Here is a 21,355-nt window from a genome sequence, read left to right as displayed (position 1 = left end):
TTGAATAGAACACTGTGGGAACTAAGCTGAAGGAGCCTGTTGGAGTATGAACTCCGCTGTCCCTCAATTGTCTGGTAGAGTGGTTGGGCAGGATTGTCCATGATGGCCAGCAGTTTGTCCAGTGTCCTCCTATTTCTCAGTGACTCAAACGCCTCCAACTGCTTGCCAATAGTTTGGCCGGCTATCCGGATCAGTTTGTCAATCCGGTTTGAGTCCTTTTTGCTGGTGCTGCTGCCCCAACAAACCACTGCAAAGTACAGGGCATTGGCCACAACAGCTACATACAGCTAGCCTAAATAGCATGTTAGCATCGATTAGCTAGCAATCATGGCTTAACCAAATATGCTTTAATGGCACTCCAGCATATCAATAAAATCATCAAAACTCACCTTTGTGCATTCACGCACAGCATAAAATGTTTGGTGGACAAAATGAGACAAAAAAAGGAGTGGCATAAATCAAGTCTCTCTGTGGCAGCATCGGAGAAAGTTGTGACTAAGACCGGCACGTTTAGGAGGTGCGTCTTATTGCTGTTACGGAAGACAGCACACAGGCTAAAAACATAAGTATTAGGAACAAAAAAAGTGAAAAAGAAGATGATTGCACATTGCCAAAACAGACGTGTGTTTGAAAAGATAATTGCTGCAACAGAGTCCTTGCTGCTCACCTCGTGCCTCGACCACTGAAGAAACAAACTTGGTGGGGCAAGGATGTTGGGGGGCAGCATCATGGTTGAGGTTAACGTTATTATGCAAGGAGGAGAAGAATACGCTAATACTGAAGAGGGTGAATGAGCAGTCTTTGAAGTTGTCATGGGGGAGGTTGGGGGGGCAGAGCTGGTGGAGGTAGCACTAGCAGATAAATCAAAATTACATACTAAAAGGTGGTTAAACTCATTGGCCCATGCCCCTCCACACCTCTCTGGTGTTATTATGCCATATATTCCTCTCCACCTTCTTTTTGTATTCCTCCTTAGCCCTTTCATGCTCTGCCTTAGTTCCTGTTGCACCTGGCCTATGCTTCCCCTTGTTACTTTCCCTGAAGGCAGCCGTTTTCTGATTCAGCAGAGTATTTAACTCACAGGTAAACCAAGCTTTATTATTGGGAAAACAGGGTACAATCCTTGATGGCAAAATCATAACCCTATGGAAAATCATGAAGCTCGGGAGACATTCTACCTTCCTGTCAATATCTGAGTTGCCCTCATTTCCATCCTGCAGAACATCCCAGTCTGTGCACTCGTAGTAAGAATTCAGGCACTCAACAGCTTCTCATGTCCACTTCCTAAATGTATTAGTAGTCACAGGCTGCTTTTGGATACATGGTTCATAACATGGCTTAAAGTAGACCGGTTTGTGATCTGATCTACCCACTGGTGGAAGAGCCACTGAATGTCTCCTTGCAATTGGCATCCATGTGATCATTTATCTTACTTTTTTCCTGTAGAACAATAAACTTATTGCACAAAGCCTGTTGGATGTGAAGAGAGGCTAACATGGTTAAAATGTCCATTGACTAAAATAAAATTTGCAAGGTCAATCAATCAATCAATCAATGTTTATTTATATAGCCCCAAATCACAAATGTCTCAAAGGACTGCACAAATCATTACGACTACAACATCCTCGGAAGAACCCACAAAAGAGCAAGGAAAACTCACACCCAGTGGGCAGGGAGAATTCACATCCAGTGGGACGCCAGTGACAATGCTGACTATGAGAAACCTTGGAGAGGACCTCAGATGTGGGCAACCCCCCCCCCTCTAGGGGACCGAAAGCAATGGATGTCGAGCGGGTCTAACATGATACTGTGAAAGTTCAATCCATAGTGGCTCCAAGACAGCAGCGAGAGTCCCATCCACAGGAAACCATCTCAAGCGGATCAGCAGCGTAGAGATGTCACCAACCGATACAGGCGAGCGGTCCATCCTGGGTCCCGAGGAGCGGTCCATCCTGGGTCTCGACTCTGGACAGTCAGTACTTCATCCATGGTCATCGGACCGGACCCCCTCCACAAGGGAGGGGGGGACATAGGAGAAAGAAAAGAAGCGGCAGATCAACTGGTCTAAAAAGGAGGTCTATTTAAAGGCTAGAGTATACAGATGAGTTTTAAGATGAGACTTAAATGCTTCTTGGTCTGTACTCTCCCAACAGTTTCGTGGATGACATCACATCCCACTTTCGGTGGAACGTAAACAACAATGTTGTGTAAAAATTCCCTGGGATATTAAGGCTGACGGCCAAAAGTTCAACATCCTTGCTCGCATCTTTTCCTAGATTGAAGTATGACCTGGGTGGCAACCATCAGTTGTTTACATGCATAATAAGACTTTCGCTTTTGCTTTTTCCACTCGCTGGAAAAATGAATGAATGTATATATTTGTGGGCGCTCTGAAGTGGAAAAGGGGTAGGATTAAATAAGCTTTGCTTCTTCCTACTCCTTTTCGGACATGATGTATTGTGTATTGCGAAATGATGAAATTACCTGATGTATAATGTTTAATGTAGGTCATGTTCAAAATAAACTAAGAAAAGAAAAAAAAAGAAAGAAAGTGTTAAAGTTAAGAATTTTGTGATTTCGGATCTTTTGTGAGTGCGCCAAAGGACTTTTGTGTGCATGTTGGCGGAGCAGTGCAAACTGAGGACAGCAGCTTGTTGTTGTTTTGGCTTGTTAATAAAGAAAAAGTTGATCTAACAACCCCCTTGTATTTGTTTCCTAATGTACAGCACTTTATGTGTTCAAAGAGTAAAAACCTTCACTAAAATATGGACTTTTGTCGAGCCTGGAACCCATGGAGAAATGTTTTTAACTATACAAAGTTTTCAATTCACAAACCCTCTTCAAAAATCAATTAAGTTAATCAATCGACGTTCCACTGTAGTCACCTTTAAAGGCCTACTGAAATGAGATGTTCTTATTTAAACGGGGATAGCAGGTCCATTCTATGTGTCATACTTGATCATTTCGCGATATTGCCATATTTTTGCTGAAAGGATTTAGTAGAGAACATCCACGAGAAAGTTCGCAACTGGAGAAAAGCCCTGCCTCTACCGAAAGTCGCAGACGATGACGTCACATGTTGATGGCTCCTCATATATTCACATTGATTTTAATGGGAGCCTCCAACAAAAACAGCTATTCAGACCGAGAAAACGACAATTTCCCCATTAATTTGAGCGAGCATGAAAGATTCGTGTTTGAGGATATTGATAGCGACGGACTAGAAAAAACAATTAAAAACGCGATTGCAATCGCGTTGCATTGAGACGGATTCATATGTTTTTAGAAACATTTACTAGGATAATTCTGGGAAATCCCTTATCTTTCTATTGTGTTGCTAATGTTTTAGTGAGTTTAACTGTACCTGATAGTCGGAAGTGTACGTCCACGGCCGGGTGTTGACGCGCAGTGTCTCGGGGAAGTCGACGGCACAAGCTCAGCTGATATCCGGTAAGAAGCGACTTTTTAACCACAATTTTCTCACCAAAACCTGCTGGTTGACATTCGGTCGGGATCCATGTCCGCTGTGATCCATACTAAAGTTTCACCTCCGGGAATTTCAAACAAGGAATCACCGTGTGTTTGTGTGGCTAAAGGCTAAAGCTTCCCAACTCCGTCTTTCTACTTTGACTTCTCCGATATTAATTGAACAAATTGCAAAAGATTCAGCAACACAGATGTCCAAAATACTGTGTAATTATGCCGTTAAAACAGGCGACTTTTAGCTGTGTGTGTACGCAGCGCTCATATTCATAACAGCCCGTGACGTCACGCGTACACGTCATCATTACGCAACGTTTTCAAGAAAAAAGTCTGGGAAATTTAAAATTGCAATATAGTAAACTAAAAAGGACTTATTGGCATGTGTTGCAATGTTAATATTTCATCATTGATATATAAACTATCAGACTGCGTGGTGGGTAGTAGTGGCTTTCAGTAGGCCTTTAAAACCTCGTAAAGGCGAAACCGGATGCTAGCTGAGGCTGAGCCAATCAGTTGTCATGATACTGAACAGCACCCTCAAATTGGTTGGGTCTCATCTAGTGGCTAATGCTATTGTAGTATTGTAATTTTAGTTAATTCCGCTTCAGCCTAATTTCATGCTTCAAATTGCTTGATTTGGGCAGAAAATACATAGAATTTGCTAAACAAAAAATGTTAAATCTGCGGCGTAGTGAAGCTGTAAACTTCAAAGTTATGTGTTAAGGGACGACTGTACATATTTTTAGACTTTTTACAAAATTTAAAAATTATTTCAAAGTGGCATCTTGCATCTTTGGAGTTTTGCTTAGGCTTCCCTCGGTGGTAAAAAGTTTTTTGGACACCCCTTTTTGACATATTGAATTAGAGAACATTTAAGTAATACTTAGTGAACATATTCACGTAAAATTCCCTTGAAAGGCGACTTGCATTTGGCCGTGCATTGCTATTTAATGGTCAATAAGGCTATAAAGCATGCTCAACTACGGATATGAGCCAAGCAGCATCATTCCAATAGCGCCAGTATTCACGTTTTGTGAGCATTTCGTTTAATGGTTGATTGGATACAAGCCCTCTTAGACACAGCCATGTGTTTGAGACTCAGTATTCCACACACCAATCTCAGAAATAGTATGTCAGACAGCTCCAAAGAGTCTTTACATGCTACATTAAGAAACAACAAACTAAAAATGCAGAACTGTGCTCTTCAGAATCTGTATAGCAATGTATTATGCTGGAATCTGTTTCATTTTAAGTGTGCATTACATCAATTGACTACATGTGGTTGTAAACGATGCTGGTACTTGAGAATAAGAGACAAGCCAAGGGACCTATGGCCGCATCGGAGTAATGTGCACATTACTTCAGATTGAAGTATATGTAATCAATCCAGTCCACATTTGTGCTTCCTGTACTACTGCAATGGTCTTCTTCTTCTTCTTCATGATACTCAATTGAAAACCCTTTGTTCACTCCTACAAACATTGATTTACATTTATGAGTCAACAGTGAATTCAGGTTTGACCTTCACACACGCTTGGCAGTTGTGTATTATTACAGCATGCACTGTAAGGGGTTTTTCTGAAGTCTGGACGTATAAGCAAAATGCGTATTTTAAAGAAAATAAACAAAAACATTTTATTATATTTGAATTTATATATGTGTGATTTCCAATATTTGTGATGTAAAGGCTGAGGTGCTGTTCCAAACTTCCTATACAGGAGTTGGAGGTCAGCAGTTGCATATAGTACGCTGAGTTACAAGAAATACATTCTTTTCTATTTCTCTGAAAAAGCTGTTAACAGCTCAATGTGATAAACATGTGTGAGTACCTCAAATGGAAAACATCAATAGCAGACCGCAGATAACAAGCTGAAGCATATTACTTATCAGGAAATTATTCATATATATATATATATATATATATATAATATATATATATATATATATATATATATATATATATATATATATATATCAATCAATCCCATGATTTGATTCAATATCGATTATAGATCGATTTTTTCGATTCAACGCGATTCTCGATTCAAAAACGATATTTTTCCGATTCCAAAACGATTCTGTATTCATTCAATACATACTGTACGATTTCAGCAGGATCTGCCCCAGTCTGCTGACATGCTAGCAGAGTAGTAGATTGTTTTTAAAAAGCTTTTATAATTGTAAAGGACAATGTTTTATCAACTGATTGCAATAATGTCAATTTGTTTTAATTATTAAACGAACCAAAAATATGACTTATTTTATCTTTGTGAAAATATTGGACACAGTGTGTTGTCAAGCTTATAAGATGCGATGCAAGTGTAAGCCACTGTGACAATCAATCAATCAATCAATGTTTATTTGTATAGCCCTAAATCACAAATGTCTCAAAGGACTGCACAAATCATTACGACTACGACATCCTCGGAAGAACCCACATAAGGGCAAGGAAAACTCACACCCAGTGGGCAGGGAGAATTCACACCCGGTGAGACGTCAGTGACAATGATGACTATGAGAAACTTTGGAGAGGACCTCAAATGTGGGCAACCCCCCCCCCCCCCTCCTTAGGGGACCGAAAGCAATGGATGTCGAGCGGGTCTAACATGATACTGTGAAATTTCAATCCATAGTGGCTCCAACACAGCCGCGAGAGTTCAGTTCAAAGTGGATCCAAGACAGCAGCGAGAATCCCCTCCACAGGAAACCATCCTAGGCGGAGGCGGATCAGCAGCGTAGAGATGTCCCCAACCGATACACCGGCGAGCGGTCCATCCTGGGTCCCGACGAGCGGTCCATCCTGGGTCCCGACTCTGAACAGCCAGTACTTCATCCATGGTCATCGGACCGGACTCCCTCCACAAGGGAGGGGGGGAGAGAGGAGAAAAAGAAAAGAAGCGGCAGATCAACTGGTCTAAAAAGGAGGTCTATTTAAAGGCTAGAGTATACAAATGAGTTTTAAGGTGAGAGTTAAATTTTTCTACTGAGGTAGCATCTCGAACTGTTACCGGGAGGGCATTCCAGAGTACTGGAGCCCGAACGGAAAATGCTCTATAGCCCGCAGACTTTTTTTGGGCTTTAGGAATCACTAATAAGCCGGAGTCCTTTGAACGCAGATTTCTTGCCGGGACATATGGTACAATACAATCGGCAAGATAGAATGGAGCTAGACCGTGTAGTATTTTATACGTAAGTAGTAAAACCTTAAAGTCACATCTTAAGTGCACAGGAAGCCAGTGCAGGTGACACTATTGTTCTTTTTTTTTAATTTTTAATAAATTTCTAATGATAATGTCAACGAGGGATTTTCATTCACTGCTACTCTGAAATTATAACTAATATTGATACTGTTGTTGATAATATTCTGTTTTTTTCACTACTTTTGGTGTGTTCTGTGTCGTGTTTGTGTCTCCTCTCAATTTCTCTGTTTATTGCAGTTCTGAGTGTTGCTGGGTCAGGTTTGGTTTTGGAATTGGATTGCATTGTTATGGTATTGATGTGTATTGGTTTGTTGGATTGATAAAAAAAAAATAAAAAAAATTAAATGAGAATCGATTCTGAATCGCACAACGTGAGAATCGCGATTCATATTCAAATCGATTTTTTTCCCACACCCGTAATGTACATACATATTCACATAATTTACTCAATACTTTGTTGATGCACCTTTGGCAGAAATTACAGCCTTAAGTAATTTTAAATTTCGATGCCACAAGCTTGCCATGCAGTTTTGCTCATTGTTCTTTGCAGCACTTCTCAAGCTCAATGACGTTGGATGAGAATTGTTGGTTTTCATTCAGAATGTCTCTGTAATTTGCTGGCCTCATATTTCCCTATATCCTAACTCATCTCCCAGTTCCTGTCTCTGAAAAACATCCCAACTGGAGCGATTGTATTGGTGATGAGCAGTGCCTGGTTTCCTCCAAACATGACGCCTGGCATTCACGCCAAAGAGTTCAATCTTTGTCTTATCAGACCAGATAATTTAGTTTCACATGGTCTGAGAGTCTTTCAGAAACATTTTGGCGAACGTTTTTACTAAGAAATGGCTTCCTCTTGGTCACCATATCATACATGCCTGATTGGTGGATTGCTGTAGAGATGATTGTCCTTCTGGAAGGTTCTCCTCTTTCCACAAAGGAATGCTGTGGCTTTGACTGCGTGACCATCGGGTTCTTGGTCAGATGCCTGACTAGACTAAGATGAATGCAGCAATGTTTACAGGCATCCTGAATGCTTTCCATCCAATCTGATCGAGCTTGAGAGGTGCTACAAAAGGGTAATGGGTGAAATTGCCCAAACATATGTGTCCCATGCTTATGGTATCGTATTCAAACAGTTTTGAGGCATTAATTGTGTATCAACAAAGTATTGAGCAAAGGCTCTGAATTCTTATTTACGCCTCTGCTTGGGATGGTTTCCTGCTGGCTCCGCTGTGAACGGGACTCTCGCTGCTGTGCTGGATCCGCTTTGGTCTGGACTCTCGCGACTGTGTTGGATCCATTATGGATTGATCTTTCACAGTATCATGTTCTCATAGTCATCATTGTCACCGACGTCCCACTGGGTCATTATTGTCACCGATGTCCCACTCGGGTGTGAGTTTTCCTTGCCCTTATGTGGGCCTACCGAGGATGTCGTAGTGGTTTGTGCAGCCCTTTGAGACACTAGTGATTTAGGGCTATATAAGTAAACATTGATTGATTGATTGACATGTGTTTTTATTTGTAATAACTTAGCAAAATTTTAAAACTACTTTTTACATGGTCTTGTAGAATTTTGAGTGCAAGAAGGAATTTATTCCATTTTGGATAAGGCTGTAACATACTATCCGGATGCACTGTACATGTATAATTGATGTATACAGTACACCAGAGCTATTTAACTACATAATAAAGAAGGCTGCAGTTTCAAGAGCCCAAGGGCTCGGACATCGAAATGTGGATGTTTCATCAGAAAGTGCTCCCGCAGGTTGTAGTCCTTTGTTTATTTAATTGCAAAGCAAACACCCCTTTGGGTAGGCTTCCACACTGCATTGTCAATAGTTTAATTATTCTCGAAACCAGCGTGTGCAGCTCGACAGATAGTTAACAGCATGAAGATAGAGAAACTTCAGAAGTTTTGTTGAGTATTGATGTTCATACATTTTACTTCTGAAAACGTATTCCTTTATTTACATTTCTAAAACTATATATAGATAAACAAATATAACATAAAATAAATATTACAAAAGTTTAACGTCCATTGTGTATTTGACATAAATACAATTAAAGGTATAGTGTTAATACATTCACTACCATGAATTGATTACGTGGACCCCGACTTAAACAAGTTGAAAAACTTATTCGGGTGTTACCATTTAGTGGTCAATTGTACGGAATATGTACTGAACTGTGCAATCTACTAATAAAAGTATCAATCAATCAATCAATCAAAAAACACAATAAACTACAAATGTTAACACATAAAGAAATTAAACAACATCCACATCATTCCACACAATGTCTATGACTCATCACAGTTAAACCTGTAGTATTTTCGCCCTTGAATGGTCAAATTTAGCGCTACAGGTATTAAGCGAGCTTTGATCGCCAGTGGTACTCTCAGACAAAAAAAACAAAACAACAACACGACCAGAAATACAAAAGACATCACATGTTCAGCAATTTAATTACAAGACAAACTAAATATATTCATAAGCAATATCTATTTATGCCATGTCTTGGTGATCATGTTATTTTTTGGCTATCTTCTGTTTGGTTGTCGTGCACCCTTGTTTGTTTTAGTTTCCATGACGACTCCATTAGTTCCTGTTTGCACTTCCTTGTTTGCTTTGTCAACTTGGTTACTCATTGTGTTCACCTGTGTCTGATTAGTGCTCGCCCGCTCACCTGCTTCCCGAGCACTAATCAGAGGCAGTATTTAAGCTCGTCTTTGCCAGTCAGTCGGCCTGGCGTCATTGTTCTTTTCATGCTCTGTCCATGCTAGTTTTTCATGCCAAAGTCCATGCTGCTCTTTTCAAGCCACAGTAAGTTTCGTTTGTTTTATGTTCATAGTTTACGTTAAAGTGTTAGTTTTGTTTCCTTAGCCAAATTGTGCCTCCGCTGTGAGCGCTTTTTGTTTGTACCTTTTTTTAGTTAAAATTAAATCATGTTTATTTCTGCACGCCATGTCCCGAGTAGTCCGTCTGTTTTCCTGGGAGAACGACCCCGGAAGCAAGCTGCCACGACCCCCCCCCCCCCCCCCCCAGTATGACAATTTACTTAGCTTTGAGCAGGTTTTGTGATGAAGCTTACACATGTGGATTTCTACCAAGAAGTCGCTGTCAAAGGTGAGCCACCTAAATAAGACCGCCCATAAAACGGTGCATCCTGTAGTGACTGTCAGATAGTGACCTGAAGATGGTCTGTAAATCATAATTTATACAGTTTTACCAAAGAACCACCATTACATGTTATTTTAAACTACAAGAACATATTTTAAATTTAGAAAAAAATCATACCATGATCTATTTAATGCACTTATCACCAGGTGTGCCTTTTGTATGAAAATAGACCTGAATCGGCCTTATAATCCAGTGATAATAAGGTAACTGGGGACAGGTGTGAACAAGCACCGCTCCAACAGAAAGTAGAAAACAAGCCAGAAAGGAGCGATGAAACAGAAATCAAAACCAAAATGCAATGAAGAATCATGACAGGATTGCCTCCTATACAATGTATTTCAGATGTTATAAGACAGGAAAAAAAAAAAGTCCAAAACCAAGCCAGGGTAGAAAGGAGATTGGTGGGGGGCCGCAAAATGCACACCCACCACGAAAGGTCGGAAGGACACAGCAACCAGTCTGGGCCAGGACGTTTCCCCAAAGCCATAGTCAGGTGGCGGTGGCGACTGAAACGCTCAGTTCTCATTCAGCATGTTCTTTACCTGTGGTCTTCATCCTTTTTAAAGCTACTGAGGTTGGCTTGTTTCCGTCAAACCACTAATGGACCAATTGAAGAAAAAAAACTGGGAGAGTACTGTGGTCATAGTAATCTCATAATGACATATGGCTATTAATGCACGGAAGTAGAAAGCAAAAAAAACATATTTAAAATCAAAAGACTGCACAAAACACACAAAATGAATACTGACTCTACCACTGCCGTGAGCTGGGAGTACTTTTTCGAGATAAAGCACGTTCTAATGTGCTTGAGTGAGCGCATTGACTTTTCACCATCCATTTTTGCAGCAGAGTCTTGTTTTGGTAATAATCAGAGTCAAAAAGGAACTGAATGAAAAAGGCAAAAACATTGTCAATGCCATTATTGAAAGTTTGTGAAGTGAATTATATTTATATAGCGCTTTTCTCGAGTGACTCAAAGCGCTTTACATAGTGAAACCCAATATCTAAGTTACATTCAAACCAGTGTGGGTGGCACTGGGAGCAGGTGGGTAAAGTGTCTTGCCCAAGGACACAACGGCATAGACTAGGATGGCGGAAGCGGGAATCGAACCTGCAACCCTCAAGTTGCTGGCACGGCCGCTCCACCAACCGAGCTAAACCGCCCCAAATCGGATTTGGAAAGTTCTGGATAGTTCCTTTATAGCAGGGGCCGCCAATAGTTTTCTCCTTAGAGCTATTTTTATAAAATAAAACGGTTTCTTATTGCTATTTCAACCCAAACAAAGGGAATTACTGTAATTTTCCATACCATAGGGCACACCGGATAAGGTGTACTGCTGATGAATGGCCTATTTTTTAATCTTTTTTCATATATTAGGCGGTTATGGGGTGCATTTAAGGAGTCATATTATTATTTTTTTTCTAAATGGAAAACACTTCTTTGTGGTCTACATAACACGCAATGGTCTGCTTCACAGTAGGTATGGTGTTCTTGGGATGAAACTCAGTATTCTTATTCCTCCAAACACGACGAGTTGAGTTTATACCAAAAAGTTCTATTTTGGTTTCATCTGACCACATGACATTCTCCCAATCCTCTGCTGTATCATCCATGTATCCATTTTGGTAAAAACTCAACTCATCGTAAGAAGAAGAATACTGAGTTGCATCCCAAGAACACCACACCTACTGTGAAGCATGGGGGTGGCAACATCATGCTTTGGGGCTGTTTTTCTGCTAAAGGGACAGGATGATTGATCAGTGTAAGGAAAGAATGAATGGGGCCATGTATCGTGAGATTTTGAGCCAAAACCTCTTTCCATCAGTGAGAGCTTTGAATGGTTGACCAAACACTTATTTTCCACCAGAATTTTTAAATACATTTCTTTAAAATTCCTACAATGTGAATTCCTGGATTTTTTTCACATTATATATATATATATATATATATTGTGGAGGTTGCCCTCCAGGGGGTTCTCCAGACCACCAATCGCCAGCATGAGAGCCTGGATCAGGGTTACAATACAAGTTTATTTTTCACAGCCGCGGGTTGCTTAACAGCGATTGTCTTTTTTTTGTCTGTGTCCATCCCGCTCTCGCTCTCACTCCAGCTCCCCTCAAGCTCCCCTCTATCTCCAACTTGGTCTCTCCTCCCGGTTGCTGCTTATACTGAGCAACAGGTGATTAGATAACAAGGCACAGGTGGGCTATCTACGCACCTGTCGCTGACTGCGAGGCCAGTCCTGGCACACCCTGCCTCGCTGCTGGCCCGCGGGCCACGCCCTCCTCTACATATATATATATATATATATATATATATATATATATATATATATATATTATATTACTTTAATTCATTTTCCATTCATTCATCCATTTTTTACTCCTTGGGGAGTTGCGGGGGTGCTGGAGCCTATCCCAGCTCCACCCGCACGCAAAAACAAAAAACATTCACATTTAAGATCTGGTGACTATATCTATTATGGTGATTTTTTTATTTTTTTGTCGAAGTCATATAGATGTCTCTTGTTTTCACTTTATCGAACTGCGCATGCAAGTGACTTAAAGGCCACATTGGGGCCACATGGGGCCTGGAGAGCGGTAAAGATCACATTTTACTTGCAGTGTAAACAGTCGGCCGGGAAAAAAAAATTAGATTTCGAAAAAAATCGGATTTGGAAAACTGCAAGACTGGCGTGTTCGCCACTCATCTGCAACATTTTCCACACATACGCTCTATGATGGGTGGATCAAGTGCATCAAGTCGTGGCGAGCCTTTACGCGCAGTAACCATGTGCGACCTTTTGCGCTTGCGTTTTGTGACGAGTAAATCAAGTGAATCGATTCACGTAGGTTAGTGACTCATAGGCACGCGAGTCAGTAAAAAGAATCACATTTACCAACAATGGTCCTCAGTGCTGGTGAAGTGTCAATTAAGTGAAGTGAATTATTTTTATATAGCGCTTTTCTCTGGTGACTCAAAGCGCTTTACATAGTGAAACCCAACATCTAGGTTACATTCAAACCAGTGTGGGTGGCACTGGGAGCAGGTGGGTAAAGTGTCTTGCCCAAGGACACAACGGCAGTGACTAGGATGGCGGAAGCGGGAATCGAACCTGCAACCCTCAAGTTGCTGGCACGGCCGTTCTACCAACCAAGCTATGCCGCCGTAAAACCAAACTGACCGTGTTTTCCAACTCAGAGAGTTGATATCCTTTTTTGTGGTCTAGTTAATATGTATTGGATATGCTTTGGTGTCCACAGACACTTTAATAACCATTTTTTAGAGTATGTTTGAAGTTTATATTCAATTCTGAAGGCGTTCTCAAATTGTAAATAATACCATGCCCCACGCTTTACAAAAGTTGTCACACACACACACTAGGTGTGGTGAAATTTGTTCTCTGTATTTTACCCATTCCTTTTCTTCCTGGGAGGTGAGGGGAGCAGTGAGCAGCAGCGGTGGCCTCGCCTGGCAATCATTTTGGTGATTTAACCCCAAATTCTAACCTTTGATGCTGATGCAGGGAGGTAATGAGTCCCATTTTTATAGTCTTTGGTATGACTTGTTGGTATATGTGCTGTGATTAGGCGGCCAAAAGATAAAGCTGGGTTTGCGTGATCGGCCACAGAAAAATAAACTCGTTACACGGACGCACTTTCGGCATACGCGCAAAGAAGCCATGCTCAAAACCCAAGGTTGGTCCAAAGCAGGTGATAACAAAAGTAGTAATCTGACACTGCGGGCCACGCCGCAATTATTGACTGCATACAGACAGGGACCAATGAAACGGTGAGGCTTATAAAAACAATGACCAAATAACTGCAGCACCAATCGGCATTTTCTGGGCAACCAATTCAACAAATAGAACATGTTATTATATTTCCTTAATAAAAAAACAAACAAACAGCACTGTAGCTTGGCCGCTTAAAAGCTCAGATTTTATTACCGCCTTTTATTGCCCCATGCGTTTTCTCAAGCATGCCATGTTTTAATACACAGGTATGAGTTTATTGTTGTTTCGGCCTCATCCTTTCTTCTGCTAAACAAAATGAGATATGAAAATTAGCACATCATTTGCATGAAAGCCTCTGCAGTGAGACCAACAAATGGGAACCGCAGTGGATTGTTTTTTATCCCAAGACCATGAATGTCTTGAAATGCCTTTGATACACAATCAAATATTCGATAAGTTACAAACTGTGGCACGTGTACCACTGGTACACTGCCTCCATCTAGTCTTATGCCAAAGAATCACTTGATTAAAGTACAGTGTTTTATTTTCCTTTATTCAAACACAGTGTTACTGTTCAAACTGTGTGTAATTTAAAGTTAAAGTGTGACACACACACACTCCGTGCTTCCCTCTGCTGCAGGCAGACCGCGCCCGCTCTCCGCTGCACCCGGCGGCAATCAACGTCTGACACACCTGGCATTGATGAAGGGCGGCAGTATAAGGACGGTCGACGCTGACTCATCGACGTCGGAACGTAAATCTGCTAGCCGTAAGCTGCACGTCTCTAACTTCCCTCCTGATCTCGCTCGTTGCTTGTTTCCTTGTGCCTTTTGTTCCCTGATCCCTGTTGTCTCTCGCTCTCCCCACAGCGCTCGTGTCGCCACTGCCATTTTTCCTCCTGGACCTGGTTTGCTCTCCCCGATCCTTGACCCCGTTTTGGAATTTCGGACTTCTCTCTCCTGCCTTTGACCCACGCTCGGACCTTGGACTTCCTCTGGCTTCTTCCCCTTGGACTTGGATGCTGTACATCCAACACGCACCTTAACAAAACCTCATGGTATCTACATATGATAAATCCCACACAAAGTCTTCCATGCAAACACATAGTAGCATACACAATCCACGTATTCATCAAGTACTCAATAAACCATTTGAGCTTGACATCCCGTTGCCGTGCCGTCTCCTTCCCCAGTACTACATAACATAAAGTACCAATGATTATCACACACACACTAGGTGTGGCAAAATTATTTTCTGCATTTGACCTATCACCCTTGATCACCCCCTGGAAGGTGAGAGGAGCAGTGAGCAGCAGCGGTGGCCGCGCCCGGGAATAATTTTTGGTGGTTTAACCCCCGAAACCAACCATTGATGCTAAGTGCCAAGCAAGGAGGTAATGGGTCCGATTTTTATAGTCTTTGGTATGACTCGGACGGAGTTTGAACTCACAACTTAAATGTTACAGTGGCTAAATATTAACTGATATTGTTAAATAATAATAATTATGGAATACATTTATATGGCACTTTTCTAGTTACTCAAAGCACCTCACAGAGAAGTGAGAACCTATTATTCATTCACAGCTGGTGGTGGTAAGCTACTTTCGCAGCCACAGCTGCCCTAGGGTAGACAGACGGAAGCGTGGCTGCCAGTTTGCTCCTACGGCCCTTCCGACCACCACCCGTCATCATTCACCAGTGTGAGCGGCACCGGGGGCAAGGGTGAAGTGTCTTGCCCAAGGACACAAGGGCAGCAATTTGGATGGTAAGAGATGGAAAGCAAACCTGCAACCCTCAAGTTTCTGACACGTCCGCTCTACCCACTACGCCATGCCTCCCCAAATGAAATTCCTGTCTGGTTTTTAACGAAACTATTGCCTGGTTTTTAACAAATACTTTGGCCTATTACGCTACTTTATTTTAAAGTTGTTCATTATGGTGGTACTTGTAGAGCCAAGTGTTGTCTGAGGTTTGAGAATCACTGGCTTGATTTAACCAACTGGAAATACTATTTATATAACAAGAACTTTTGTTATATCTGTATTTTCCACGATACACCAGTGGTTCTCAAATGGGGGTACGCTACCCCTGGGGGTACTTGAAGGTATGCCAAGGGGTACTTGAGATTTTTCAAAAATATTCTAAAAATAGCAACAATTCAAAAATCCTTTATAAATATATTTATTGAATAATACTTCAACAAAATATTAATGTAAGTTCATAAAGTGTGAAAAGAAATGCAAAAATGCAATATTCAGTGTTGACAGCTAGATTTTTTTGTGGACATGTTCAATAAATATAGTTTATGTTTAAAATATTCTTTTTTTGTGATGAAGTGTTCAGAATTAAGTTGATGAATCCAGATGGATCTCTATTACAATCCCCAAAGAGGGCACTTGAAGTTGATGATTACTTCTATGTGTAGAAATCTTCATTTATAATTGAATCACTTGTTTATTTTTCAACAAGTTTTTAGTTATTTTTATATCTTTTTTTCCAAATAGTTCAAGAAAGACCACAACAAATGAGCAATATTTTGCACTGTCATACAATATAATAAATCGGAAACTGATGACATATGTAACAGGGTCAATTTCATCTTGTAAATAATGTATTTTCTAATGTTTTATTATTGTTATAATTACCCAAAATATGTAAGTTACATGTAAATACCTGAATGTTTTTTGATGTTTTGTCAATGTGGAACCATTGTCTCGTTGTCCCTCCTATGGCAATAATTACTGTGACACCTGTCTTTTTATATGCGTTGGACACGCCCTCCAACTTCCCTTTTTGTCTAGATAACGGGAGAGGTAGGCGTCCATGCGACGACAGAAAATATTTAGTCTTGTTAAGAACTTTAATTCATGTCTTGTTCATTATTATATTTGTGTAGGGGCTTGACGATGGCACAAAGTTTTTAAAGACAATTGTATTCTGTGTTATCAGGTATGTTTTTATTTTACTGTGTATGCAACTATGCCCGCCCTTTTTTGTCTACGATAACGGGAGAGGGGCTCGACGATGGCAGAAAGTTTTTGATGACAATTGTATTCTGTATTATCAGTAAAATACAGTGGAGAAACCCATGGTGTCGGTCGTGTTCCATAAATCACACACAACGCACAGGAAAATACCACCGGTTACACATAGTGCTGTATTTTACATCTTTATCTCTTTTTTTTCTTAAACAAAAATGCTTTGCTCTGATTAGGGGGTACTTGAATTAAAAAAATGTTCACAGGGGGTACATACCTGAAAAAAGGTTGAGAACCACTGCCTTTGTAAATCATATAAGTTTGCCAGATTTTACGCTAAATTTATCTTGATACCTTGTCGTGGCAATGATGTGCAGTGTAGCAAATTGGACGATCGAGATGTACAGTTTTTATTTTATTTTATTGCGCTCATGTTTTATTTATGCCTTTAAGTGTGTGGATGTTGCTATTCGAATCTGGAAAATATCTGGACGTTCGCTGGCTGCATGCTGAGAACACAACAAAACATTCCAAGATGATGGATGGTGTGAACACAAGTAAAACAGCACTTTTTCTTCAGTAGTTTTCTTACAGCAATTTGCCAAGCTCTTTATCTGTAACTGGGAGGGCATCTTTGCTGGGAAAGAGAAAGCCATAAGAGTTAACCAGACTACACCAGACCAAAATATCCAAATGATAAAGTGTCCTGACACCATGTGGATGGAGCCGAATGCTCACTATCTTCCCTTATTGCAACCTTCTTAGCCGCAGGTATGAGAAGGAGCAACTGTGCAAAAATCACAGTGTAAGAGAAAGTGGCTCGTCAGCATCTTAGATGCAATCAACCTCATGCAGTCTTTTTTAACATGTAATCAAGAGAAAGTCATGAACACGGGCTAATGGCGTGGCTCATCTGTCTTCCTAGGTTTTTCGCTTGTGTGCGAGGGCAATCATAATGAAGACTGCAATGTACTGCTTGCATGGCATGAAAAAAAATAATAATAATTAAATACTGTGAACACACATCTCTAGCAGACCCTACACACACTTAACCTAGAAAGACCTAATTAATGTTCAGTACATGCATACATACTTGTTTTCGGTTGAAGTACGTTGTAGTTATGTCACATCATAGCAAGAAGGTAATTGGTTTTCACCTTTTTATGTCCATATTTACCCTGTGATGGAGAGAAATCTCTGGGTATGTTGACTACCTCTAACAGTGCAAATTATGGCAGATTGTTGTACAGCAGTGGTGTCCAAAGTGGTTTTTCAACCACGGCGCCACGCACACTAGTGTACCGAGATTCTGTTTGGTGTGCCGTGGGAGACTGTGTCATTTAAGTTAAAGGGGAACATTATCACCAAACCTACGTAAGCGTCAATATATACCTTGATGTTGCAGAAAAAAGACCATGTATTTTTTTAACCGATTTCCGAACTGTAAATGGGTGAATTTTGGCAGATTAAACGCCTTTCTGTTTATCGGTCTTTTAGCGATGACGTCAGAACGTGACGTCACCGAGGTAACACACCCGCCATATTCATTTTCACATTACAAACACAGGGTCTAAGCTCTGTTATTTTCTGTTTTTCCGACTATTTTTTGGAACCTTGGAGACATCATGCCTCGTCGGTGTGTTGTCGGAGGGTGTAACAACACTAACAGGGAGGGATTCAAGTTGCACCACTGGCAAGAAATCTGCCGCCAGACCCCCATTGAATGTACCAGAGTGTCTTCACATTTGACCGGCGATGCTAAGACAGACATGGCACAGAGATGTATGGATAACCTGCAGATGAATTTGCAACGATTAAGTCAAAGAAATCACAAAGGTGAGTTTTGTTGATGTTGTTGACTTATGTGCTAATCAGAAATATTTGGTCACGGCATGACTGCCAGCTAATCGATGCTAACATGCTACGCTAATCGATGCTAACATGCTATTTACGCTAGCTATATGTACATTTGAAACTAGATACCCACATTTAATGCGAAACAAACACTTACCAATCAACGGATTTAAGTTGCTCCAGTGTCACAAGATGCGAAAGTCCTGATCGTTTGGTCCGCACATTTTACCGGCGATGCTAATAAAGCAGCCATGATATGGGCCACTTCATTAGGTACACCCACGCTATGGCCGAATAGCGTCAATAGCTATTCGCTCAATAGCTTCAGTTTCTTCTTCAATTTCGTTTTCGCTATCTGCCGCCATACTCCGACTATCTGTTTCAATACATGCGTAATCTGTTGAATCGCTTAAGCCGCTGAAATCCGAGTCTGAATCCGAGCTAATGTCGCTATATCTTGCTGTGGTAACCGCCATGTTGTTTGTATTGGCAGCACTGTATGACGTCACAGGGAAATGGATAGGGGTTTCGAAGATAGCGAAAATAAGGCACTTTAAAGCTTTATTTAGGGATATTCCAGGACCAGTAAAATTTTGAAAAAAACTTCAAAAAATACAACAAGCCACTGGGAACTGATTTTTATTGTTTTTAACCCTTTTGAAATTGTGATAATGTTCCCCTTTAAAAATATTTTTTTCAAACCTGTAATTATAATCCGCAAATAATGTGACACCGTTGAGTGTCAGTGCTCTCTAAAGCAGTGGTTCTCAACCTTTTTTCATAGATGTACCCCCTGTGAACATTTTTTTAATTCAAGTACCCCTTAATCAGAACAAAGCATTTTGGGTTAAAAAAAGAGATAAAGAAGTAAAATACAGCACTATGTCATCAGTGTCTGATTTATTAAATTGTATAACACTGCAACATTTTGCACGTTTGTAGTGGTCTTTCTTGAACTAGTTGGAAAAAAAGATATAAGAATAACTAAAAACTTGTTGAAAAATAAACAAGTGATTCAATTATAAATAAATATTTCTACACAAAGAAGTACTCATCAACTTAAAGTGCCCTCTTTGGGGATTTTAATAGAGATCCATCTGGATTCATGAACTTCATTCTAAACATTTCTTCACAAAAAAATAAATCTTTAACGTCAATATTTGACGTGGATGCTTTTAAAAAAGGCTTAAAACCCATCTTTTAAAAAAAGCATTTTTATAGACATACATGCTGGTTCTAGTTATTGGGCTATTTGTAGTTTTATATTTCATTTATTTTTTATCTTTTTATTATTATTACTATTTTTTTTACACTGTGGCATTTTGAGGTTGTTTTCTCAACGTAAAGTGCTTTTTTTTTTACAAACAAAAACTATTATTATTATTATTATTATTATTATTATTATATTTATGGAACATGACCACAAAAAAATCTAGCTGTCAACACTGAATATTGCATTGTTGCATTTCTTGTCACAGTTTATTAACTCACATTCATATTTTGTTGAAGTATTATTCAATAAATATATTTATGAAAGATTTTTGAATTGTTGCTATCCATCCATCCATTTTCTACCGCTTATTCCCTTTCGGGGTCGCGGGGGGCGCTGGCGCCTATCTCAGCTACAATCGGGCGGAAGGCGGGGTACACCCTGGACAAGTCGCCACCTCATCGCAGGGCCAACACAGATAGACAGACAACATTCACACTCACATTCACACACTAGGGCCAATTTAGTGTTGCCAATCAACCTATCCCCAGGTGCATGTCTTTGGAAGTGGGAGGAAGCCGGAGTACCCGGAGGGAACCCACGCATTCACGGGGAGAACTGTGTGGAATTGTTGCTATTTTTAGAATATTTTTGAAAAATCTCACGTACCCCTTGGTCATACCTTCAAGTACCCCCAGGGGTACGCGGACCCCCATTTGAGAACCACTGGTCTAGAGCTCGGCAGAGTAACAATGTTAGTCTCTTCAATATCAGTAGGTGGCAGCCGGTAGCTAATTGCTTTGTTGATGTCGGGAACATGGTTTGTTGTGATCACAACATGCAGACGGCAGCGGGACGCAGTGCGCAGGTAAAAAGGTATCTAATGCTTAAACCAAAAATAAACAAAAAGGTGAGTGCCCCTAAAAAAGGCATTGAAGCTTAGGGAAGGCTATGCAGAACGAAACTACAAAAGGACAGACTACAAAGTAAAGAAAAACAGAATGATGGACGACCCAAACGGTAGGAAAAAGAAGAATACGTACAAAAATATGAAACTTTGAACTTGGAATATACAAACGTTAATGGACAACAAAAAGTCAGAAGGACCAGAGAGAAGAACAGCTTTAGTGGCAAGAGAACTTCAGAAGTTCAATTTTGATATGGTTGTTCTCCAAGTGACCAGGAGAGCAGAAGAAGGCCAGTTGAGGGAAGAACAGAGCAAATACACTTTCATTTGGAAAGGAAACGCAGCAGCTCAACCCAGAACACACGGGGTAGGATTTGCCATTCGAAATGAACTACTTGGTCAACTGACAGAACAGCCCGTGGGTATAAGTTAAAAAATTAGGACTCTGAGAATCAGCCTAAAACACAACCAACATGCTACTCTCATAAGTGCCTATGCCCCAACTCTAGGTGCTGAAGAAGAAACTAAGGAGGCTTTCTATGCGGAGTTAGATGAGCTCATCTCTACAACACCACAACACGATAAACTTATTATTCTTAGTGATTTCAATGCAAGAGTTCGAAAAGATCACAATATATGGGAGGGTGTAATTGGTCATAATAGTGTAGGTAAAGCCAATGCAAACGGGGCCTTACTTCTGACTAAATCTCCCGTCCAAAGGCAAAACCTAGTAACTCACTTCTAGCTGATTTTGAGAAAACAAAGGAAAACCAATCTATCTTGATGCTGTCTTACAAAGATC

The sequence above is a fragment of the Nerophis ophidion genome, linkage group LG12, assembly GCF_033978795.1.
Source record: "Nerophis ophidion isolate RoL-2023_Sa linkage group LG12, RoL_Noph_v1.0, whole genome shotgun sequence".
Taxonomy (NCBI): domain Eukaryota; kingdom Metazoa; phylum Chordata; class Actinopteri; order Syngnathiformes; family Syngnathidae; genus Nerophis; species Nerophis ophidion.
This window is presented reverse-complemented; position numbering follows the sequence as displayed.